Source organism: Sapajus apella, unplaced genomic scaffold, assembly GCF_009761245.1.
Source record: "Sapajus apella isolate SASKATOON/1434 unplaced genomic scaffold, GSC_monkey_1.0 scaffold23, whole genome shotgun sequence".
In the NCBI taxonomy this organism is placed as follows: Eukaryota; Metazoa; Chordata; class Mammalia; order Primates; family Cebidae; genus Sapajus; species Sapajus apella.
Window position 1 is genome coordinate 19582187 of NW_022436963.1, and position 26131 is coordinate 19608317.

Consider the following 26131-nt stretch of genomic DNA (forward strand, 5'->3'; position numbering starts at 1 on the left):
CATATTTAATAAGTACTTACTGTGCTCACCATGGGTCAAACCCTGTGCTAACCCTTCTCTCGCATTGTTTTATTTAATCCTCCCAGCAATTCTACAAATCAGTATATTTGTTCTTTATTGTGATATAACAAATCCCAAAACTTAACAGCTTAAAACAAAAAACATTATGTCACAGTTTCTGTGGGTCACTAATGAAACTTATAAGGTTCTGGGTTAGAGTCTCTCACGTGGTTGCAATCAAGATCTGAAGGTTTGACTGATATGGGAGAATGGTTTTAGATGGCTTGTTTACATGGCTGTTGGAAGGTGGTCTTGGTTCCTTGCCTTGTGAACCTCTCCAAAACAGCTTGGTGTCCTCACAACATGGTAGCTGGCTTCTCTCAGAGTGAAAAATCCAAGAAAACAATTCAGAAGCCTTTATATGTCACCCCAGAAGTTACACTTCATTATTTCATAATGTTCTACAGGTTATACGTCCCAGCCCTTATTCATTGTGGTGCTAGACCACAACTGGAAGACCAGCAGCAGGGATCACTGGGAGCGGGAGTGGGGGGGCAGTGGGCACCATGGAAGCTGCTTACCACAAGGAGATAAGTTTTTCCTTCCCATTTTCAACACGGAGAAACCGAGGCTTGGAAGGATTGAATAGTGTGTTCCATTCATCCCACGGTTGATAAGTCCTGGATTGACTGACTCTTCAGCCCAGCATAAGGGACTCTAAAAATTTAGGCCACCACTTTTAAGACAATTTTATATGTTACTGTCAAACAGTGAGTCCAAGGCACAAAAGGACTGCAAATCTCCCCTCCCATCTTTATGTTTCATAATTTAAAGCTGTGTGAATTGATTTTCAAATCTTTTATTTAAGAAATCAGGACTCAAAGAAATGAGTCACTTGCTCAGAGTCACATAACAGGACATGGAGCCTGAATCCCTTGGCTTAGTGTTCGTTGTTCTTCCTCTAGATATAGATAGGGAAGGACACCTTCTAGATTGATTCATGTTATGTATTTTCATTATGGGTCAGCAGGTGGTTAGAAAGTGAAACACACTCAAGCTAGGCTAAGTAAAGAGGAAGTATTTTAAGAAAATAAAGGAATCTCGGTGATCCAATTATAGGAAATTCAGCCACACCTCATGGAATCTGTAAATGCTTCAGGTAGCTGTCATCTCATTTCCTTTGTTCATGTAACAAACTATCTCTGATCTCTGTTTACCCAGTTCTCTTCTCTTTTGTGCAGACTGTCTCCCTTCAAGATTTTTGTTTTTACCTTCTAATAAATTAGAGAATGATATAAGGCTTTTCCTTCCATGGTACCCACTCTAATCTCTCTCAGCATGATTCTATAGCTTCAGGGCACAAATATATTTGACTCAGTTTCTGTGTCTTAATACATCATCTGAGAAGACAGGATGTGATTGGCCCAACTTGGGCCAATATGTCAACCTTTGCCCGACTAGTCACAGCTGGAAAAGCAAGCTTATGTGGCATATACAGCTGTCAATTATGCACCACAGTAAGGTCAACTATTTTATTTTTTAGAGACATAGTCTTGCTCTGTCTCCCCAGTGGTGTGCCATGTCACCATCATAGTTTACTGCAGCCTCAAACTCCCAGGCTCAAGCAATCATTCTCTCTCAGCCTAAGTTTCCTTTTATTTTCTGTGGAGGCGAGGTTGTGCTATGTAGCCTAGGCTTGTCTAGAACTCCTGAACTCAAGCAACCCTCCTGCCTAGGTCTACCAAAGTACTAGGATTACAGGCATGAACCACCACACCTGGCTAGATCAAACTATTTTTTAAAGGATGTAAAAGAGTGAAGTTTGGGGATATACAGGGACTAGTTCTCAATAGGGGCAGTTTCTCCCAGGGATTATTTGGTAATGTCTGGAGATATTTGGGTCTACATGTTTGTCACAATAAGGGAACTGCTATTGATATGTAGTGGGTAGAGGCCATGAATTCTATTGAACATCCTGCAATGCACAGGATAACCCCCCTGAATCCCCACGACAAAGAATTCTCCAGCTGAAAATGTCAATGGTGCTGAAGTTGAAAAACTAGCACTGTGATTATTTACTTATTCTACACTACAGTCCACACAGTCAGCACCTCTAATGCAGGGAAGGCGGGCAGCTAGATGAGTAAAGCTTTTTCCCTCTTTCTTAAAGAAGAAACTCTTGGCCCTAGAAGCCAACAAGTATTATAAAACAAAAAACTATGATGGTTTCTCAATTTCTTTGCCAAAGAAAGCATTGGAACTCTTAACTATAAATCTTCATTTTGTTTCCAGTTCATTTTTATCTCTAATGATCTAGAAATGGAATTTCTTTAGGATTTGGATACAAAACACAAAGTACAATGCATTGCTTATGCTGACAGAGGGGGAAATGGCATCTAGCCCTAAGATTTGTGAGAAGTCAAGCCACATAACAGTAATATTTTTATGTCAGGAAAACTTTGTTTGACTTTGGAAACTCTGAATGTTTGGGGTGGTTGGTTCAAACAAGAGGGCTACAGTTTCTGTCTTCCAGGCAAAAGTCAATAAAGTATTGAGCGTTCTTTATTCTCATGTTGATTATTTATATTTTTGGTAACATTCTACTCCTCCAAAATCCTTCAATCCTTTGGCATGTATGAGTAAGTCTATTGTGTTGCTATGATCAAAATTGTTTCAATGGCCTAGATCTCTATGTGAAAATTAAATGTAAAGTGTGAATATAGATTAACATTTCAGTTTATTTATCAACATCGTGGAGTGAGAAATTTGATATATCTGGATGGAATCACAGCTGTACCTATTACTGATAGAATGGCATTTTTTATAGAATGATGTTTACTTCGTAACGTCAGTTTCCTCACCTGTATTTTTGATAGAATGGCATTTGCTTCCTAACCTCAGTTTGCTCATCTGTGAAATGGGAATAATAGTCATTTCTACTTCATAATGTTGTGCTGAGGATTAAGAAAATCTTCTGTATAATGTTTTTTGCACAGTGTCTGACTCCCATCAAAGGCTCACTAAATGATATAATGAGATAGACTGTTTTCTATCTCACTAGAAAATATGGATAATGCTTAGAGAGAAATATTTTTTGTGCGTTTGGTTTCATATTAATGGAATACAGTGGGATTTTAGCTACCATCTTTTCTTGGAAATGCTTCCAACTAATTATTCTGAATATCACTAATACTAGTAAGTCATCTTCAGAAATGTATGTTTATAATTGAAATTTTGAAAATTTCAGAGATACATTCATGTATTAAAATCACCCATGATATCATTGCCCAGGGATTATTACTACATTGTAAGATAACATATTAGTATATGTCCTTCCAGTCTTACCCCACCACTAAAGAGCAAACTCACATTATGGGTATCTTATTGAACTAAAATGCTGTAGCACAGTTTTATGGATGGTTTGTTTCACTTAAGGTACAATGACCATTTCCCAAGTGAATACATATTCTTCAGAAAATTATTATTAATAGCTATGTGGTGTTTTCAGAGGTGGATACACCACCATTTATTTAACTGTTATCTCCAGTTTAGCACATTTAAAATGTTTCTTACATTCCCAATCTCAGTCCCCTAAGAATAGACAGGCATCAACTTCTCTGCATGACAGCAGCTGATAATATATACACCATGTTTGTCCTAAACATACCTTGTCTTATTCAGTGAATTTCTCATGGTAAATATTCCAGTTGCTTTAATTTGCCTTCCCCTGAAATTGCAGGTCAGCTGCCTTTTACACTGTTTTCAAAAACAGGAAAAGAGCTATCATTTTAAAAGAAGCACATATTGGATTGTTTTAAGATTGAAAATCTGAAAGCAGATTATTTAAAATGGAACAGAAATTTTGGGGTTAAAACCTTAGCAGCTTATTCAAAAGTATAATATATATTTGGAGAAAATTTTAAGTGATGGTCTTTTATTTCAAAAATGAAAACACTAAAATAAACACCTTCGAAATTATGAAGTAGTCATTTATAAATACTTATAAAATCATTATATCCTTGAACCTGTGCCTAGCACTATTCTGAAGGAATATATGTCATTACATCCTAATTATTACTTAAATAATCTATAACCCAAAATGGAAGTGGGGAACACGCTACCCAGTATCTTTAGTTGAGAACAATTAAAAATATTGCCTATAGCCTTTCAGTAATTTCCAGGTACTTCTCAGGGACTAAAAGTTAAAATCAAATAAAGATTTGTAAAGAAGAGGATGAAGACTCAAAACACACCTATTTATTTAAGAGAACAATTTTTTCCAAGCAAATGATATAAAACAAACAAAAATAAATTTCTGGAGGGCTTATGAAGTTACGTCCTATGTTTCTAATTAATCTATAATAGCATGAAAATAGTATCAATCTCAAAGTTTAAAAAAGAAAGGAATATAATTAATACCAGTAATGATAAGAATAATAAAAAACATGGTTAACATTTTTTAAGGCTTACTATGTGCCACTCTCCCAACTACTCTGTCTATACACTTGTTTAATTCTAAGTCTAACCCTATAAGGTGTGTCCTCCTATTATTTCCATTTCATTCATCAGAAAACTGAGGCCCAGAGAGCTTTGGTGACTGATTCAAAAATCACACAGTCATGGCAGAGCCAGGAGGTCAGCCTGGCATGTCATCAGGGCTCATCATTCATCAAGCATAGGCAGACCCTTATCTAATATGAACACGTTATATTCCAAGGGCATTCTTACAAGATACAAAATATCTGGGTGAAAAGGAGATGTAAGCCCAACCATGTGGATGCTTACAGAAACGCCCAGCTCATTGGGCAATACCTGCCCCTTTTCTTTCTAAGTCGTAAGATGAATGTGCTTTCTTAGGTCATTGTTATGGAGCAATGAGAAGCATTTTTATAAACAGTTCTTTCAGTGCTTTTATTTTTATAGAATAATTGAAGCTTCATTGTTTAAGGCATGGTAGGAGTGGTGAAATGTTTTCTATTTAGGATTTTACTGTCATGTACTTTATATCTGTTTCTAACACGGACAAATTTTGGGGGAAAATTTAACTACTTGTTAGTAGGGGAGGTCCTCTAATGCATTGTGGATTTTAGCATAACTGTAATTAAGGAAAAGTCTCCATGATAAGTTTGTAAGTCTTCCTTCTCATTCTGTGTAAATTATGACTATTTCAGTGACTGGTTACTAGCAACCTTCACCTGCTGTGCTTGTCTTCTTACACTGGATCACCAGTGACAGAAAATTTTAACAAAGAGGCCAGGCTACATCAGAGAACTTTCTTTCACAGCAGTGAAACCCCAGTTTTAAAAAAGAAAAAGAAAAAAAGAAAAGACTATTAGTTAATACAGTGAAAAAGTCATCACATTCCTGGCTATTTCTGTGAAGAAAAAAATTTATATCAGAATGTTTTGCTCCTGGCTCATCATATTTGGCCTCCAAGATAAGAGCAAATGAGACAGAGAAGAGATACATAAAGACTTAGACCCAGGAAGAAAGACCGACAGGGAAGGAGACAGACAGACAGTGAGAGCAAGGAACATTTTACAAAGAGGCATATGAGAAAGAGAGGGTCAGATATTAAGGATAGTAAAAGAGAGAAGTTAGTAAATAAATGCCTAGAAGGAACATTAATACACCTATCCATAAAATGCCTTGATTAATTTTTTCAAAAAACTGTTTGTATTCAGTCTTACAGTTTATAAAATTTTTCTAACAAAATAAAATTTGACAGATGTACCTTTAATTTGTTTCAAGTGGCATTATATGAGATTCTAGAACAAAAACCTCTGCAAAAATTCCTTCTGGTGATTGCCCTTTTGGAAAAGACATGATAAAAATTTTTTGATCACATACCATCATAATCCCTAGAGACAGCCACAGCAGAGAAAAAGATTTGAGTATTGAAGGAAATATGAAATTCAGCAACAGTTTTTCATAGAATAACACGAGATATATGTGAGAAGTATTATGTATAATAGCCTCTGCTTAGCCTTCCAAAACACGATAGTGTATTAAAGGCTGTGAGAAGTTCTGCAGACAAACTTACTAAACTTGAACCCAGTATTTCCCAAACTTTTAAGAAGCTTTTTAACTGTAACATTTACATATCTCCTCTGATTCCCAGAGTTCCATGAAATTGACTTGGGGCCATGATGCTATAGAGTCTGTGGACTATGATTTGTTTTTCAGGAATATCTTAAATCTTCTGAGTTCATGAATAGTGTGATACCCATAGACAGCTCAGTGTGTTTCCGAAGACTGGCTGGCCAAACAGTATACAACTGATCCTGTACTGATATGATTTACAGTATCTCAGTGACATGTAAGGCTCAACTGCAGCTTGGAAATCATCTAGAGAGCTTCCAGAGCAAGCATAGTATGAAAAAACTTAAGCCCTTATTTATATTCACAAATATTAAACGTTTTAGAGGACAGAGATGACCTATTTTGGTTCTGCCATTTGTTACTTGTCATCCACACACAATGAAATACCGAGATAATAAATTGTTGTGCCACCACATGAATCAGGGATTCATGCCACAGAGGCTGGCTGTGGTCCCTTCATTACTGTCTCTGTTTGAAACTTGCTTTGTTCTTTGTAAACACACCCAGCTTGTTTAGTAGATGGAATGTTGACTGCACTAGGCTCTGGCAGGTTGATGTGTCTGCCTTATCCTTAAAGACAGTGGAATGTGTGGCAACTACTTCATACAGCCATTTACCTACTAATCTCAATTGAATTAAACTAATTTTGAATAAATTAATTTTGTAGAAAAAATGTATTCTTTAATCAAAGTAATACATATAATCCGTTGTGAATATAAATGTATGCATACATTCCATAATAGAAATATACATTGAAACATCACATTGTACCCCATAATTATTTGTCAATTAAACATTTTTACAAAAGTAATGTATGTATGTAAATACAACAAAGAAAAGATAAAAATTAAAGTAATTATCTTTTTTTCTCTTTCCCACAAATCCTCTTACATCATAATTGCCGGATGAAATTATTGTCATCATATTTCTACACATCCTTACAGAAAATATTTTGGTACATGCAGGCCTACAGTTACACTCATGTAAAACTTTATAAATAAAAATGATATCATATTGTACAGACTGGTCTGAACATATGTTTTTTAGCACAAGGAAATAAGTAGTTCACTGAAAGAAATACAAATGGCTGGTGAACATGGTAAAAATACTTAACATCACTCAATCGAAGGAATGTAAATTAAACACTGAACTACAGTGTTTCATCAATCACATAGGCAGAGATGAAAAGTTTGGTAATACCCAGTCTTAAGGAATAGAGAGAGAAAAATTACATTTAAATCATATTTGGTGATAAACGGCTTGCAAACACAATTAGCCACTCTTCTCTATGGGGTTCACCAAAAAGGAGGATGATAAATAGGAAATTTTGTGATGAGACTGGCTTTTTGGGGAACATAATACTGATTATATGCATTATAATTACTTGCAATGACTTTAGCAACAGCTCTCGAATGTTTATCTGCATTTTCTCAACAGGATCAGATTCATGACTCTGGGTATCATCTAAGAAATCTTTTAAGTATTTTGATGTTATTTTAATATGAAACTATATATAAAATAATATTTAGTGCATATACTTGGATTAATATAGCAATTCTTATTGTAAAGTGCCTCTGTGTAGCCACCTGAAAGAAGCAAAACTCTCTGCATAAATATCTGTCATGGTGTGTATGTCGTGCATGTGTTAGAAAGAGAGGGAGATCATGGCACTGCACACCCTAAATCCATCAGTTATCTAGCTGCCATAAACTTGTTTACAAATAACTTCAAATTCACAAACAAATAAATTTTCCTAATGTAGCCCCCATTCATTGGTTTTCATTTATCTCTAGAGAGCACAGGTGTTTTCAAAGACCTGGTCTTCTCTGATATGATAGCACTTTTCATCCTTTTTTTTTTTCCAGAAAGCAGGAAAAATATTGTTCTAAATCTGAGGAGTCAGCTCCTCATCTGTTTACCTGGGCTTCAGCCTAGATAAGGCAGGATTCTAGGGTCCTGTGTTATTAATGTGCTGTCCATATGAATAACGAGGAAACCTTGTGAATTATTTCACACTTCTAGGAAAATCTATAGCCTTGTCTTTCTGCAACAACACTGGAAGCTGCTGAGGATATGGGTACATTTCTATGTGAAAGACCCTGATAATTATATACAGAAGTAATAAAACTTGTATCCCCTTCTGGGGCCTGTGTATGAGCTTATACAGATGAGTAACATTTTTAAAAATTAATGATATATGTTTCTGCATCCTCTGAAGCTCTCCTTGAGTTTCTAAAAACCTACCCACCCCGACACCAGTTCAAACAACAAGATATGAATTACCCATTGATACAGTTTGGCTGTGTCCCCACCCAAATCTCATCTTGAATTGTAGCTCCCATAATTCCCACATGTTATGGGAGGCACCCAGTGGGAGGTAACTGAATAATGGGAGCAGGCTTTCCCATGCTGTCCTCGTGATAGTGAATAAGTCTCATGAGATGTGATGGTTTTATATAAGGCAATTCCTCTGCACGTGCTCTCTTGCTTGCTGCCATGTAATTCGTGACTTTGCTCCTCCTTTGCCTTCTGCTGTGATTGTGAGGCCTCCCCTGTCATGTGGAACTGTGAATTCATTAAACATCTTTCCATTATACATTACCCAGTCTTGGGACACTACTTAGAGTAGTAGCCTAAAACTGGTAATTTTATTGGTTTGTAGTCGGAGTTCTTACTATGTGCCAGACCCTGTTTATTGAATTTATTACCTTATACTATTTGCATAAAAGCCTTATAAGATAGGTACTATTATTATACCCACTTTACAAAGGAGGAACCTGAAGCCTTAGAGAAGTTAGCTCGTTTCTTCCAGGACATGGTAGGGATAGATATGGGATCCCAAGTGGGAACTGCTGGAAATAAGGGGCAGAAGACAGGATCAGAAGCAAGGGTAGGAAAGATTCAGAGTACAAATTCACTTCTTATATTTGCACCCTAGGAGAACAATAACACCATTGAGTCACACTAGCCTCTTGCTTAAGCACTCCCTCCAACATACACACCATCATCAGTCATGTTCCATATATTTACATTCCAAATCCATCCATTTCTCCTCATTCCCGAATTTCAAGACTACCATTATCTAGACTCATCTCTCAACCCTAGTTAATCTCTCTGATAAAAATGCATCCTCAATACCCCTTCTTCACTCCATCTGACTCTTCATTACTCAACTTGAATCATCACTTTCAGAGGTCCTTCCTCAAGCTGCTATGCCCAAAATTAACAATGCCCTCCTCTAGGTCCTTGGAGCAGCTTGTATAACATTTCTCATAACTTACTGTGATGTACTGTGATCTTCATTGACTTGTAATCTCCTCTGCTAGAGAGAATCATTCACTCATTCATTCATTCAGCAATTATTACTTAATCTCATAATGCTAAACAAAGACAGCCCCTTCATCTCATGAAACCTACAGTCCAGCAGGAGAAATAGACCATGATCTAATCATACCTAAACATATGCAAGTAAACCACCCATTCAGAAGGTAAAGAATTCTGTCCTTGAAGAGGATTCAATAACAAGGAATGTAAAGGAGGTTGGGGAGGTAAGGAGACTTCCGTGAAGACATGACAAGAAACCTGAAATGTAGGTACAGCTGCAGCTAGTGGGTGAGCAGCGTTGCAGGCACAGAAGACAGCATGCGTAAAAGCCATAATATTTTGTTGTTGCTGTTGTTGTGTTTTGTTTTGTTTTTGGAGCTGGAGTCTCACTCTGTCACCAGGCTAGAGTACAGTGGCACTATCTCAGCTAACTGCAACCTCTGCCTCCTGGGTTCAAGGGATTCTCCTGACTCAGCCTCCCCAGTAGCTGGGACTACAGGTGCATGCCACTACATCCAACTAATTTTTGTAATTTTAGTAGAGACAGGGTTTCACCATGTTGGACAGAATGATCTCGATCTCTTGACCTCATGATCCGCCCCACTCTGCCTACCAAAGTACTGGGATTATAGGTGTGAGCCACTGCACCTGGCCAAAGCCATGCATTTTAATAAAAAATTTGAGAGAAAGCCATGGTGGTGGAAACCCACAGAACAATGAAATTACATGAGACAGAAGGCTGATGAGTTAGATAGGGCCAAACAATAAGCAACAATAAGTGGTGTAATAATTGAGCTGTGTGTCTCTATTACTTAATATACTTCTTAAAACTAAGTCATGCTCATCATATATTTAGAGGGGGCAATAAAGGGATCTGCAGTGGGTGTGTAAATGAGTCAACTTAGAATTTTGTGAGTGAGGAGACATCATCGAGATCCCTCTACGGAGACAAAAATCTCCTATGAAGTGTCTGACAACACATTTCAAAACCTCTATACCAACACTTCAGACAATGCCAAAGCAAAGCAAGCCAAATTGTCTTTTTGATATCACCAGCCTCCATGCATGCTGTTACCCACACAGTGTTGCTGACACCTGAATGTCTCCCTTCACTCTCTGCTCCCAACTGCTCGCACTTCTGCAACGAGTCCTTGCAACCAAACACAGTAAACAAACAAAATCTTCGGACGGAAATTTTAGATCACTGCTATTTTCAATTCTGCTTACTGTCTTTAGATACTGTGTTAACTAGAAGATACTTTACACAGGGAAGGGCATCTGGGTAAAGGGTTTCTCACTTGGGGTTGATTTTAACATGGTGGATAATTACAGGCTCGTGTCAATTCATTTTTCTGCTGACTGGCACTTATCTTCTTCGACTTCAACTTATTTCTTTATTAATTGACAATGCCATATTCTATGTAGCTCCCTCCCTAACCCCCACAAAAGCCTCTATAACACCAAAGGATGCTTGACCAACCACCCCTGAAATCTGGGATACTATAGTGTTGTAAAATTCAAATAAAGGTGTTATAAGTCTATTTTTTAAGAAAGAGATGATGGACTGTTTCTCACATTACCAAGTCCTGCTCCCTTTAAAATCTTCAAGCACATAAGTTTGAGAAACAATGTAATAAAACCACATTTGTACCCATAGAAATTATCTATTGACCATAGCAATTCATGTAAAAATTATAACTACAGGAACTGAGAGTTGTTAAGCACTGACTTTGTGTCACGTGTCCTACTGAAAATGTTATCAACATTATGATACCTAATCTATAGCAATGTATGAGGTAAGTACTATTGTTATTATCCCCATTTTAATGATAAGAAAACTGGGGCTCCAGATGAGAAGGGGCTTACCCAAGGTCACATAGCTACCAGGTTGTAGAGTCAATATTCAACCTCAGCAATCTGATAGTATTACTCACGAAAGTTACTAAGATTGCATTTATTCTCAAACAGACAAATGGAAATTTATTACAGTAATATAGAATCACTGTGGCTTGGAACAGACAGAGGCCTGAATTTCCACCTTAATTCTGCCACTGATTAGTCACGTGTCCTTAAACATATTGTCCTCTTGGAACCACATTCTCTTTATTTGTAAAAAGTAAATGAAAAAAATATGGCATCCAAGTTGAGGGAAATACTAAAGAAGAAAATTCATATAAAGTACAAATATGTAATCTGATCTCCACGCATTGAGTGGAGATCAATTGAGTGTGAGCACTCAATTGTAATAGCAATAATGTACTCAGAAAATATATTAAATTTGTATTTTCATTAATGAGTACATTTCTAGATCTTAACATAAGAAACCATGAGTTGGAACTGCAATTTTGATTGTAATGCCTGTACTTGTGTAGCTTTTTCTCATTTGATTACCTCTAACCATAAAACAAGGCTTTCAAGCCTCCAGAAATGTGTGCAGAGAAACCAAAAGAAGCTGGACATGACATGGAAGTCTATATCCCATCAGGCATGAAAAGGGGAGACAAGGTGAATGTGACATGCTGTTTTTTTATTCAGAAGTGAAGATATTGAGGACATCTTCTAATCCCAGTCCAAGTAAGAGAAGACATTCATTTTCCAAGCTCCTGTTGGTACTCAACAGCATCTCTGTAAATTAAATCTCTCTATACGTGATGGAATTCAAAAGGGAACTGGGAGAGTGCATTTCACTAAAGATGGGGCATATTAGGTACATTCAATTCAAAAATGAACTAGGAGTTCCTTTTTTCCAAGATCCTGTTGGTATTCACAGCATCTCTGGAAATTAAATCCATCTATGCATGATGGAATTCAAAAAGAAACTAGGAGTGTGCATTTCACTGAAGATGGGATACATTAGGTACAGATTGACTTACCCATGACTTTTGGTTTTCTCTTAGCCCTCACACAAGAGCTGCCTTTCTCTTCACATTTTAGAGACTCCCTAGGTTACTTCTTTCATTCTCATGGCTTCAGAGACCCAAACAGTTTCCAAGTCTATTCATCTAGCCTAATCCATTCTTCCAAACTCTAGGCCATTTTGTTCAGGTAGTTATTAGACATCTCCATTTGGATTTCTCAAAGACACCTCAAATTTAATATACTCAAAATGAAACACACATTTCCACCAGTCTGCTTACTTGAGCATGGTTTCATCTTCACTCAATAGTATTTGCATTTACTCTTTATCTAAGCCAGCCTCTTGGGAAACATCTTTGCCTTTCTTCATTCCCCATGGCCCATGTCCATTTTGTCCTCATACCTTCTTGATTCCTTTGCCTAATTCTCTCTCATCTTTTCCCTTCTTTCCTTCTCCATTTCTGTTCAATAACCAAGCTCAAGCCATTGTCACCTTTTCACCTTAATTACTGAAGGATCTTCTTTCTTATTGCCTAAAGTCTTTATCATACACAGCCTCCAAAAACTAACCTAAGTCCTCCTGATGTAGGCTACTATACATACATCTTGTTCTTCACCTTTTGGAACATAAATTCCCACTTTAAATTACATTTTAATACTATCTTTACTTCTGTAAAACAAATGCTTCATGAAAGCAAAATTCATGAAGGTCTTGTTCATAGCTGTATTAGCACAATAATTCAAATAATTCATACTTTTTGTACTTCAGTAGGACAAGATGAAATCAAAGATGAATTTATATTCCAATTCCAGCTGTACCCTGATCCTAAGTTTGACTTCCCAAATCTGAAAACAGAAATTACAAGAACTTAACTTCACAATGTAATTATGAGAATTATTTAAGGAAATGTATGTGGAGCACTTAGCACAGAATTAGTTCTCAATAACTATTCTAACAATTGAAAGGATTGATATAAGATAAAGATTTGGTGCGCAATCTCTTGGACTCTACTGTTAAACTGGATAAATGAAGACAGCACAAGAACAATTCCCAGACTTTCACCTGAGTGTTGTTTATGTGTAACAGGACATTCTTTTGTTCTGAGTATATCAGAGACTCAGTTGAACTATCGACACTCTAAGTTTTCTGTAAAAGGAAATCAGAGACAAGTTGAAGTCCTTGTACTTGGTGGGACCAGTCAAAAGCCAGATGTCTTTAATGTTATAGAGGCTACAATAATCTCTATCAACAAAACTGAATTGGCAATGAACTCTTTTTTCTTTTTTTTTTTTTTTAGAAACAGAATCTCGCTCTGTCACCAGGCTGGAGTGCAGTGGCGGAATCTTGGCTCACTGTAACCTCTGCCTTGCCTTCCAGGTTCAAGCGATTCCCCTGCCTCAGCTTCCTGAGTAGCTGGGACTACAGGTGTGTGCCACCACTCCCAGGTAATTTAGTAGAGATGGGTTTTCACCATGTTAGCTAGGATGGTATCAATCTCTTGACCTTGTGATCTGCCTGCCTCAGCCTCCCAAAGTGCTGGGATTACAGATGTGATCCACTGCACCCAGGCGGCAATGAACTCTTTTGAGCATTTGTGTCATCTGAAATCAGTAAACTTAAGTTTTTATGTTGTTTTACTTTTGAGTTGCTAGTGTTACATGAAGTGGTAACTTGGGATGGCTATGGACTAAGTTTTTGCAGCAAAAAAGGACTGTTCTGAAAAAGGCTCATCCATTTCCTCTGTACTTCTGTCTAAATAAAGGCTCTTCTAGGGATGAGCTTGTTACAAGCAATAGAAGAAAATGTAAATATTTTCTTGGCTGCTATTTACCAGAAATTGAATATAAACAGATTCAACCATAGAACCTTGTCAGATACTACACCTAAGATGTCAGTTTTACAGTACATTGAAGAGCTTTTTCCCCCTTCTTTGTGTTCACGTGCTGTGAATTTTTTCTTCCATTTTGATACAAAAAAAAAGAAGGCTTAAAGCAGACATTTGTTCTGTCTGTGACTGTTTCTAATGTTCCAGGAGGGAACAAACACATATCAGGATGAATTTACACAGAACTTTTGACTAAAGGTAGAATTATTCAATATACTAAATGATTATTCAGACAGGGAAACACTACAAATGGTTTTGCCAGCCTGATGACTGACAGATTTTGGCTATACATTTCAGAATTAACACCATTTGTCTAAAACTTGCCATTTTTGAGGACTTCATTGTGCATTGTCTGTGGCATTCAAGGGAAATATGTCTAATAATATGTCCTGTGTAAACCAAAAATGATACATAAAAGGTCCAAGGATATGCCAAATCAGAAAAATCATTCTGTAAATACTTACCCTCTTTAATACTGAGCATCAGATAGAGTGACCAATAGGACATGATTTCTGCTTTAACGATTATGAAGATCTGGGGAGATGACAGGTAAATTGGTGATTGCAAAGTTGTGTGATGTGTGCTGTGATGAAGACGAGCCCAGGTGCTCTGAGAGCAGAGGTTAGGGTGCTAAATGATGGAAGTGAGAGGGTTTTCCAGATGGCTTCTCATCAGAATTAACAACCAGACTGGGACTCTAGGTGACTAGGTAAGAGGAAAGGATCAAATGTCCACGGCAGAAACAACAGCATATGCAAAAGCCATCATCAACAAGAAGAATCCTGATGAATGCAAGGAGCTGCAAGAAGCTCAATGTGCCTGAGTAAGAACGAGTTTGGGATGGGTCTGGAAAGAAGTAAAACCTTAAATCTCATTAGGAACAAGCCTATGCAGCCACCTGGTAGCCATGGTGGACACTGAAACTGCCCAAGAGCAACAGAAGCAGGCACTAAAGGGTTTCATGTCAATAAATAATATAGTTAGATTTGTGTTGGATGTATCATTACAGAGCACAGGAATTAAACTGTTTCTAGTATAATTGCTGTTCATTGTACTTAGAACCCAGATTTTTAGCCAATACAGAGAATAAACCCAAGAAATGCCACAAAGGATATCAGTCCATTCTGATTTTTTGGTCAACGCTCTGATATTTAGGATAACAAAGTTATATAACAGTTTTGCTGGCAAAAACTAGGGTGAAGATTATGGAAAAAGTAGTATCTCCCATAGGAAATCTTGGCATCTTAGCTACATGACTGTGAATACATGCTTTTGGTTTTACATCAAGGATCATTATGGCAAGGGAGTATTCGTTTTACTTGTGGAGAAAAAGTAAGAAGGACTGCGATTGACATATCTTAACCATGTAAAAAGGAGGCCCTTCATGTCAGGGAAATTGAGGAGTACGATTAATCTCCTGCCAGGCCACACGCTGGAATCACCTATGGAGAATCTTTAAAGTAGCAATGCCTTGGCCACACACCTGGATATTTTTACTTGATTGAGCTGAAGCAGGGCCTGGGAATTTGCATTTTTTAAAAGTTCTATTGAGGGATACTAAAAGATTACCAGAGTTGAGAACCAAAGCTGTAATGGTTAAGAGCATGAGCTGGGAAATAAGACAGAGTGGATTGAAATTCTGGCTCTTGCTGAAAACAAAATTATTTCTGTTCTTTTAATTTCTAATTTATAAACATCCCAAAAGGCATTAAAGGTAACTTATATGGATATTTCCAACATTCAGATAAAGTGTAATATAGACATGAAAGGAATTCAGTTCTTATCCCCTGCTCTTACTTTCTTCATCTGTCAGGTAGGCATAATAATAGTATCTACCTTATATGATCTAGGCAAGCTTTAAACATGGTAATAAGTAAAAAGATTTATAAATACCTGGCATGTAAGTGTCTGATAGATGTAAGCTATTGTTCTTAACTCAGGTAAAGTTAATAGGAGAAACATGACAGAGAGGAGAGAAATCACAAAGCATGTTTCAAAGACACCAATTCGTTTGGCTGAGGCCTCAGGGAGTAATAGGGAAAAAATTTACAAAGTCAAGTTGAAGCCAAATTGCTTTCTTGAGCTCCAGGCTAATGTTGAAATTTGAGCAAGTGTTCATTAATTGGTCATCTAATAATGTAGTCCCCAAGCAGGTGAGACCAGCAGGCGTATATTGTACAAAATAGAATAAATTTAAGGATTGCTCAGAGTCCATTCCAAAACTTGGGCTCTGGTTTGAATTTAACCCAAATGTGGAACCAACAGATGTCTCTGTGGAAAGTTGTGATTAAATCAGCACAGAGCTTCACGAATGAACAGCGAGTCGCTGGATATGAATAACCCCTGGTACTCAGGGAGGCAGATGCCTTTCCTGGTGACACCTTGGTTCTTGTTAGCAGATACAGCCAACTCCCCTTCTGTTGTCCAGATTTTGCCCACTTTATTAGAAAACTCTAAGTAGTGCTGAAAACTGTTTCTGTTCTTTCCTTTTTTATTTATAAATATTTTATAAAAGAGCAAATGTAACTTGCATGGATGAATCCCACACAGCAATGTAAACATAAGATGTAATATAGACATGAAAGAAGTAAGAAGATAGGGGAAATGAGGGTAGGAAGTTTAAGAGAAAGCTGGGAGGGAACTGGGAGAAGGTCACAGAAGCCTATAAATATGCCAGCAATGCATCGCAAATTTGGCCGTAAGCCTTCTGAGAGGCAATGCAAAGAGGGAAACAAGATTGGTTACAAGATTTAGAATGTTCCCAGCTTAATCCAGGCTGTTGCTTAGGAGAGAAACAGCTATTCTTGGCACAATGTTAAAGAGAAATATGTACAGGTCTAAATAAAGAGAATTTTGTTTAAAACAGTTGTATTAGTCCATTTTCTGTTGCTTAAAACAGAATATCTGCAACTGGTTAATTTATAAAGAAAAAAAATTATTTCTTACAGTTCTGGAAGCTGAGAAGACTAAGGCCAAAGGGCTGCATCTGGTGAGGGCCTTTTTCCTAGTAGTGACTCTGTAAAGTCCCAAGGCAACACCGGGCATCACATGGAAGGGGATGGAATGGGCTACCTCAGTTCTCTCTTTCTCTTCTTATAAAGCCACCAGTTTCATTCTCGTGAAAACCCATGAATCCATTATTTCACGAAGGAATGAATTCATTCATAAAGGCAGAGTCCTTATGACCCAATTACCTCTTAAAGGCCCCATCTCTCAATATTGCCACTTTAGGGTTTAAATTTTAAGATAAATTTTGGAGGATTTAAATTTTCAAATCATAGCATTCCACCCTTGTTCCCCTGAAACTCTTATTCTTCTCACATACAAATATATTCATTTCAACTCCATAGCCCTAAAGTCTTAACTTGTTCTAGCACCAACTCAAAAGTCTATCTACTTTTTGTGAGATCAAAACAAGGCATCTACTTCCAAGACACATGGTCGGACAAACATAGGGTACACATTCCCATTCCAAACGAAGAAATGGGCTAGAAGAAAGGAGTAAGGAGTAACAGCCCCCAAGCAAGTCCAAAATTCAAGAGCAGACATTAGGTAAGAAGACTCCAGAGTAGCAGTGTGCGGTGGCTCACACCTATAATACCAGCACTTTGGGAGATTGAGGCAGGCAGATTGCTTGAGCCGAGGAATTTGAGATCAGTTTGAGCAACATGGCAAAACCCTGTCTCTACTAAAAATGCAAAAATTCATCTGGTCTGGTGGTCCATGCCTAAAGCCCCAACTACTTGGGAGGCTGAGGTGGGATAAGTGCTTGAGCCCATAGTGGAAGGTTACAGTGAGCCAGGATTGTATCACTGCACTCCAGCCCAGGACACAGAGTAAGACCTTGTCTCCAAAAAAACAAAAACAAAAAAAGATTCCAGAATAACAGTATAATCTCTGGCTCCACGACTGCATCCTCTGCATACCAGTTGTGGCTGGGCCCCCAAGGCCTTGGGCAGTCCCACCTCTGTAGCTTGGCTGGACTGTCTACCCAGCTTGCTGAGGCTGACATTGCACACTCTTAGCTCTACAGTTATGAGGTCTTGGTGTTAGTAGCACTCCCATGGCTCCATTAGGCATTTGTTCTGGTGGGGACTCTCTGCAGCACCTTCAACCTGCCTTTCCACTCAGTGTTGCTCTAGGGGAAGTTTTCTGTGGTGGCTCCACCCCAGTGATAAGTCTCTGCCTTGCCCTCTGGTTGTCTGACACATTCTTTGAAATCTAGGTGAAGGCTGCCATGCTTCCATAGCTCTTGCTTTTTGCAAGCCTGCAGAATTAGCCCCACTTTGATGCCACCAAAGCTTATGGCTTGTATCTTTTGGGGAAGAGGTTACATCTCAGTTGAGGCCACTTGAGCCACAGCTAAGGTGGCCAAAATTTGCTGTACCAGGGTTCTGGGAGCAAAGTGCCAAGGTGTCCTTGAGAAGCAAGGCCATGTAGAGAGTGTCAGGCCTGTCCCCTGAAATCATTCTGCCTTCCTAGCCCTCTGGGACTGTGATGGGAGCAGCAGCCTCAAAGATCTGTAAAATGCCTTTGGGATCTTTCATCCGTTGTCTTGTGGAATAATACTCGGCTCCCTTTTATTCATGGTAATCTCTTTAGCAAACAGTCACTAGGCTATACCCTTGGTTTTTCTCTCCTGAACATGCTTTTTCACTTTTTACATGGCCAGGCTGAGAGTTTTCCAAGTCTTTCTACTCTGCTTTCCTTTTAATTATAAATTCTATATTCAAATTATTCCTTTCCTCCAAAATCTCAGTGTAAGTTGGCAAAAGTAACCATGAAACTTCTATATTTTGCATAGAAATTTCTTCTGCCACATACCTTAGTATATTACTCTTGAGTTTGGCCTTCTACAAAGCTGTATTAGGGTTCTCTAGAGGTACAGAATCAATGGGATACACACACACACACACACACACACACACACACATATCTATATATACATATATACATATATGTATATATAAAGCGGAGTTTAACAAGGAGTATTAACTCACACAATCACAAGGCCTCACAACAGGCCATCTGCAGGATGAGGAGTTAGAAAGCCAGTTCAAGTCCCAAAGCTGAAGAACTTGGAATTCAATGTTTGAGGGCAGGAAGTATTCTGCATGGGAGAAAGATGTAGGCTGGAAGGCTAAACCAGTCTAGTCTTCTCATGTTCTTCTGCCTGCTTTTATTCTGGCTATGATATAAAGCTGTTTGATTGTGCCCACCCAGATTAAGGGTGAGTCTGCCCTTCCAAGCTCACTAGCTCAAATGTTAATCTCCTTTGGCAACACCCTCACAGAAACACCCAGGATCAATACTTTGCATCCTTCAATCCAATCAAGTTGACATTCAGTATTAACCGTCACAAGTACACCTGTTGCCAACTTGAACACATACACATCTCTTGAGATCATACATAATCTTCAAAAACAATAATATCATAATTATACTTTCCTTTTAATTATAAATTCTGTCTTGAAATTATTTCTTTCCTCCCAAATCTCAGTGTAAGTGGACAAACTTGAATGCATACGCATCTCCTGAGATTATACATAATCTTCAAATAGAGAATAATATGATCATAATTATGCCTAACGTAATACAACTACGCTTTGTACAACTAGAAATCCCCAACTCAAATGCTACTACATAAAGTTAACAACACTTAAATGCTGATATGAAGTTGATATGGTTGGGCTGTGTCCCCTACTCCAAATCTCATCTTGAATTGTAGCTCCCACAATACCCACATATTGTGGGAGGAACTTGTGCAAGGTGACTGAGTTATGAGAGTGGGTCTTTCCTGAGCTTGTTCCCATGATAGTGAATGAGTCTCACAAGATCTGATAGTTTTAGAAACAGGAGTTTCCCTACACAAGCTCTCTTCTCTTGTCTGCCACCATGTGAAACATGCCTTTCACCTTCCACCATGATTGTGAGGCCTGCCCAGTTATATGGAACTGTGAGTCCATTAAACCTCTTTCTTTTGCAAATTGCCCAGTCTCAACTATGTATTTATCAGCAGAGTAAAAATGGACTAATAAAGAAGTTAATAAATCTTAGGTCACATGATAAAGGAAAAAGGAAACAAAATAAACATATTTTCTTAGTACAAGTGTATACACATATAAACATGTTTTTGGCAAAAGGAGGATGAAATATGACAATTACAGCCCTCATTTCTGCAACTGGTCATGTGGTCATAGCTGGTATTAATAACTACCTTCTTCTACTACACATTCTGTATTCCCTTTGCCCTTAGCAAACACCTCAACAGGTCATGAATTTTTTCTCCTGGTAGAGTGACCCAAAACTTCATTCCTGAAGGGTCTGGGGCATTTGTAGTCCTGCCTGGATTGGGCTGTTGTTGTTTCTCATCGACCTTAGTGACAGGATATGGCAATACTAAGATCTCTTGTATTCCACACATGCTCTTTCTTACCTCCATTGTGAAGTAGCAGACTAATTTCATCTTGATAGTCCAGGTCAGTCACCCCAGCCAACTGTGTCTCTCTTCTTAGCCTGTTGAATTTAAGGTAAGAGGAGCCCAAAGTGTCCAGGTGGCATCTTAACTTCCGGTTTAATGGAATCATTTTTGTATCTCCTGGTGGCAGCATTCCTCCCACTGGAACTAAATCTGACTAAAGTTCAGGGACTTTCTACCTCAGTAAAATTTCTAGGGGTCCAGTGGCGTGGGGTCTGTCAAGATATTCTTTCTAAGGTGAAGAAAAAGTTGCTGCATTTGGCCACTTCTACAACCAAGAAAGAGGCACAGTGGCTTCTTTCCAAACAGGTCCTTGCCTAGTGGGCCTATTTGGATTTTGGAGGAAACACATCCTTCATTTGAGTTTGTTACTCTAGCCCATTTATTGAGTAACCTGAAAGACAGCCAGTTTTGAGTGCAGTCCAGAACAGGGGAAGGCTCTGCCACAGGTCCAGGCTGCTGTGCAAGCTGCTCTGCCACCTGGGCCATAGGACCCAGCAGATCCAATGGTGCCTGATGTTTCAGTGGCAGATAGGGATGCTGTTTGGAGCCTCTGGCAGGCCCATATAGGTGAATCACAGCAGAGACCTCTAAGATTTTGAAGCAAAGCCCTACCATATTCTGCAAAACTACCCTTCTTTTGAGATACAGCTCTTGGCCTATTAATGGGCTGTGGTGGAAACTGAACATTTGATATGGGTCATCCAGTCACCATGCAACCTGAACTGCCTATCACGAACTGGGTGCTTTCTGACCCATCTAGCTATAAAGTGGGTCATGCACACCAACATTCCATCATCAAATAGAAATGATATATATATATATATATATATACACACATATATATATATATACATACATGTATATATATATATATATGCACATACAAACATACGTACACACACACATGATTGGGCTCAAGCAGGTCTTGAAGGCACAAGTAAGTTACATCAGGAAGCATCTTAAATGCCCATGGTCTCCACTTCTGCCACCCTGCCTTTTCTCTCCTAGCCTGCACCAAGGGCCCTATGATCAGCTGACAGAGGAAGAGAAGACTAGGGCCTGGTTCACAGATGGTTCTGCACAATATGTAGGCACCATCTGAAAGTGGACAGCTGCAGCACTAGGACATCACTGAAGGAAAGCAGTGAAGGGAAATCTTCCCAGTGGGCAGAACTTTGAGCAGTATATCTGGTTGTGTACTTTGTATGGAAGGAGAAATGGCCTGACGTGTGATTATATACTGATAAATGGGCTATAGCCTAGTCTTCCTGTTTTCTAAGCCCTCACCAGAATCCAGCTCCTCCAAATTCTTTCAGCCACTGCCCATTATACAGCTCCAAAACTTCTTCCACCTTTTCAGGTATTCATGATCACCACCAACCCCCTCCTTTTATCAATTTTGTAAATTAGTCCATTTTCTATTGCTTATAACAGAATGCCTGCAACTGAGTAATTTGTAAAGAAAAGGAATTTATTTCTTACAGTTGTGGACACCCAGGAGCTAGCTGCATCTGGTGAGGGCCTTCTTGCTGGTGGGGTCTTGGGCCAGAACCCCAACGTGGCACAGGGTATTACATAGCAAGGGGGCTAAGCTAATGTGCTTGCTCAGGTCTCACTTCTTCTTCTCATAAGGCCATCAGTTCCCCTCCTGTGACAACTCATTTATCCATGAAGGGATTGATTCATTCATAAGGGCAGAGTCCTCATGTGACTCAGTCATCTCTTGAAGGCCCACTACTCAGTACTATTAAGTTTCATCATGGGTTTTGGAAGAGACATTCAAACTATGGCAATACTAATATTCTTATTACGTTCTAATACCCCAGTAGAGTATATGACATGTAGTGGCGGCTAGTGAGTGAATGAAGGAAAAAAGAAAGAAGACACAGGGAGGCAGGGAGGAAGGTAAGGGGGAGAAATCTGTACTCTAAATCTACAAAATTTATGGGATGCTTTGCTAACAATAAGATAGTATACATAAAATGGCTCAGTGTAGCCATCAGCACTCAGCGAGTCTGACTGAAACCAGAAATGGATTTTAGTGCCTAGAGAAAAGAATAAATATCTCACAGGCAATCTTTATTATAAACTCTTTCTGTCCATCAGATAGCTGACAAGGATTGAGGGTCGGTAGTTTCATGTTATAGTCCTATACAACTCCATGTTCTTGATTCAGGGGCTTAATGCAATATTTACTTTTCATTCACATGAAAACTGATTTGGGTATAAGCAAATGGCAGGTAGCTCTCCTCCATGCAGTGACTCAGGAAGCCTCAGTCCTTATATATTGTGGCTCTGTCACATGTGACTGCTAAGGGCATCCACATCAAGTGGCCGTGAGTGGAGTAGCCCCATCAACTTCTTAATACCTTGGCCTGGAAATGACGCAGATTACATGCACTCAAGTTCTATTGGTAAAGGGTTCCACCTTGCTGCAAGGGGCCTGGAAAATATTGTCCCCACTAAGACAGCCTTTTCCTGGTAATGTCCTTCCTCTGTGAAGCACAAGCACAGAGCCCTGGAAAGCAGCTACCTTTTTTGCTCACAATGCTTATCTCTGGCCAAATATCTGTGTCTACTTTTCCCTAAAAGAGACAGTCCTAAGTTCTCTCCTTCAAGAATCTAGCTCACAGTCTAGGATCTCCAGGTCATGAATAGTTTTTCTCCATCAGGTCTGTATTAGTTGGTGTTCACACTGCTGATAAAGACATACCCAAGACTGGGCAATTTACAAAAAACAAACAAACGAAAACAACAACAATGATAAAAAAAAAAAAAAATAACAAGGCTTATTGGGCTTATAGTTCCACATGGCTGGGGAGGCCTCATAATCATGGTAGAAGGTGAAAGGCATGTCTCACATGGCAGCAGACAAGAGGAGAGAGTTTGTGCGGGGAAACTCCCATTTTTAAAACCATTAGCTCTCATGAGGCTCATTCACTATCACAAGAACAGTGCAGGAAAGATCAGTTGCCATAATTCAACCACCTTTCACCAGGTTTCTTCCATGACACTTGGTAATTGTGGGAGTTACATATCAAGATGAGAGTTGGGTGGGAACACAGCCAAACCATATCAAGGTCTAAATGGGATTCCTCCTCATAGGCTGGCCTTCCTATAAATCACAACATTAGTCATCTGTCCCTCACTGCATCCCAAATACAAAACACATAGGTGTTTTGTCAGGAGCAGAATAACTGAAATTTTAAAACTCCCTTTCACAGTAGGGAAGAAAGGAAAAGAAACAGTGATCACCATTTCCTAACAAAGTGAGATCCTGCCAGGCAGGCATTGTAAAGATCCCCATGTAGGAGAAGCCCTTGGTTCATTTTCTCCATGGCCCTGGCTCTGCCCCCTGACAGATTTTTCTTTTCATCATCCTCTATGGCCTCATCTGAAGGGAGGGTCAGGTAGTGTGACCACCATGGGGCTCCATAGCTCTCACAACCTACTTCTTTATACAAATTTGGGAGTCCAAGGGTTGCTGTAACCTCAAAGAGTGAAAGACATTTAAAAAAAAAATCTGAGCTAGTTGTCTTTTGGGTAAAATAGTTCTCTCTAGTACTAAGGAAGTCCCCAGTCTTTCTTTCTCCCATAACTGATACCTACCAGTGATCACATCCAATGTTATTCCATAGAAAGAGTTCTCAAGTCTACTTTCTTTGCTCTGTCACTCTCGTGTGACAAACATTTTCTCACATACCATTGGCCAGGAGAAGTCACATGACCCCACTTAACTGAAGGGGTCCTGGAAATTGTAGCCCTTGGCTGAGCTTTCTAGTAACAATGCTCTACTATGTAAGGAAGTACAAATCTTGGGTGAGGAGCTAACCATTGTGCTATAGCTCCCTAAGCGTATTTGGAGGACTATGGATATTCTATATGCATGTAATATAAAATGCTGCTGCTAGCCCTTCTTTTAAGTACAGTGGATTTCAGGGCCAAGTGTGGTGGCTTATGGCTGTAATCACAGCACTTTGGGAGGCCAAGACAGAGGTATATCTTAAGGCCAGGAGTTTGAGACCAGCCTGGGCAACATAGCAAGACCTTGTCTCTAGAAAAGAAAACTTTAGAAATAAAATAAATAAATACAGTGGATCTGGATTTAAATCCTATCTGCACCATTTATAACTTCTGTAATCTCAAGCACTACTCCATTCCTTCTGAATACCACATTTTGTTGTCTACAAAATATTGATAGATGTACTTACTTCACAGGATTGTTTAATTAAATTGTATATTTAACTGATCAATAATGGTCTAGTAATTTTAAAAATATCTAAACAGTTACCTTGAGAATTATAGCCCATATCTGTGTTCAGTTTCTGTTATAACCCAAAGATAATTAGAGAAAACTTAGACATGCTGATATTTACATCTCTAAGACATTTTATACTTTATAAACCTTGCATTTTGAGCATTTTATTTTCTTTGCTGCAAAATTAGCTGGTTTACGATGACATCTGCTTAGCAGATTATGTATAGTACCTTTTCTATTTCTGCCATTTTTATTTTTGCATTTTGGGAAAGTGATAACAACCACTCCAATTTAGTTGGAAGAAAGCCTTCTGATTGCACAGTGTTTGATCCAAATTTGTGTGGTGGTAGGATGTGCACTTCTGTAGAATTTAGCACTGAAGGATTATCTACTTTACAAGAATATTGTTTTAATTAGTCGACAAATGAATACATAATTTATGCAATGAAGTATGGGCAAACTAATTTTCTCTGAAGAATTCTCCATAGATGTTTATATTGAACAAATATATAAATACTGATGCAGTCGCAGACACTGGAATTAACATTCAACATGAACATTTTTTAAAATGAGTTCCAGCTGTAAACTGACTAGGAGGGAATTCTTCTATTTGGAAAAGATGTTAGACCTCTTGGCCTAAATCAGGGGTTCTCCAATATTAGCATGCATCAGAATCAGCTAGAGGGTTTATTTAAACAGATTGTTGGGTCTCATCTTCAAAGTTTCTTCAGAGGTCTAGGGCAGGGACCAAAAATTTACATTGCTAAACAATTTTCAAATGTTGCTGCTGTTCTTAAGAATACATTCTGAGAACCACAGCCTAAAGCAGAAGTTAGAGAACTACATCTTACGTACCCAGTCTGGCCTACCATTTGTTTCTTCATTTTGATTTGCTTTCTAAGAGATGGGATCTCAGTGTTTGCCCAGGCTGGAATGCAGTTGTACAGTCACAGCTCACTGCAGCCTCAAACTCCAGGGCACAAGCGATTCTCCACTTCAGCCTCCAAATTAGCTGGGACCACAGACACATACCACTATACCCAGCTAATTTTTCTTTTTAATTTTTTGTAGTGATGGGGTCTTGCTGTGTTGCTCAGGCTGTTCTCAAACTTCTGGCCTCAAGACATCCTCCCACCTCTGTCTTCCAAAGTTTGGGTTTACAGGCAGGAACCACTAGGCCTGACCTATTTTTATAAATAAAGTTTTACTGTAATACAGCCTTGC

General features: G+C 38.6%; 1 protein-coding gene across 4 annotated transcripts in view; it reads left to right on the top strand.

Annotated features, from left to right (window-relative positions):
* Window positions 1-26131, top strand: part of TAFA1 (TAFA chemokine like family member 1) — a 517554-nt gene that overhangs the window by 398093 nt on the left and 93330 nt on the right. The window lies entirely within an intron of this gene.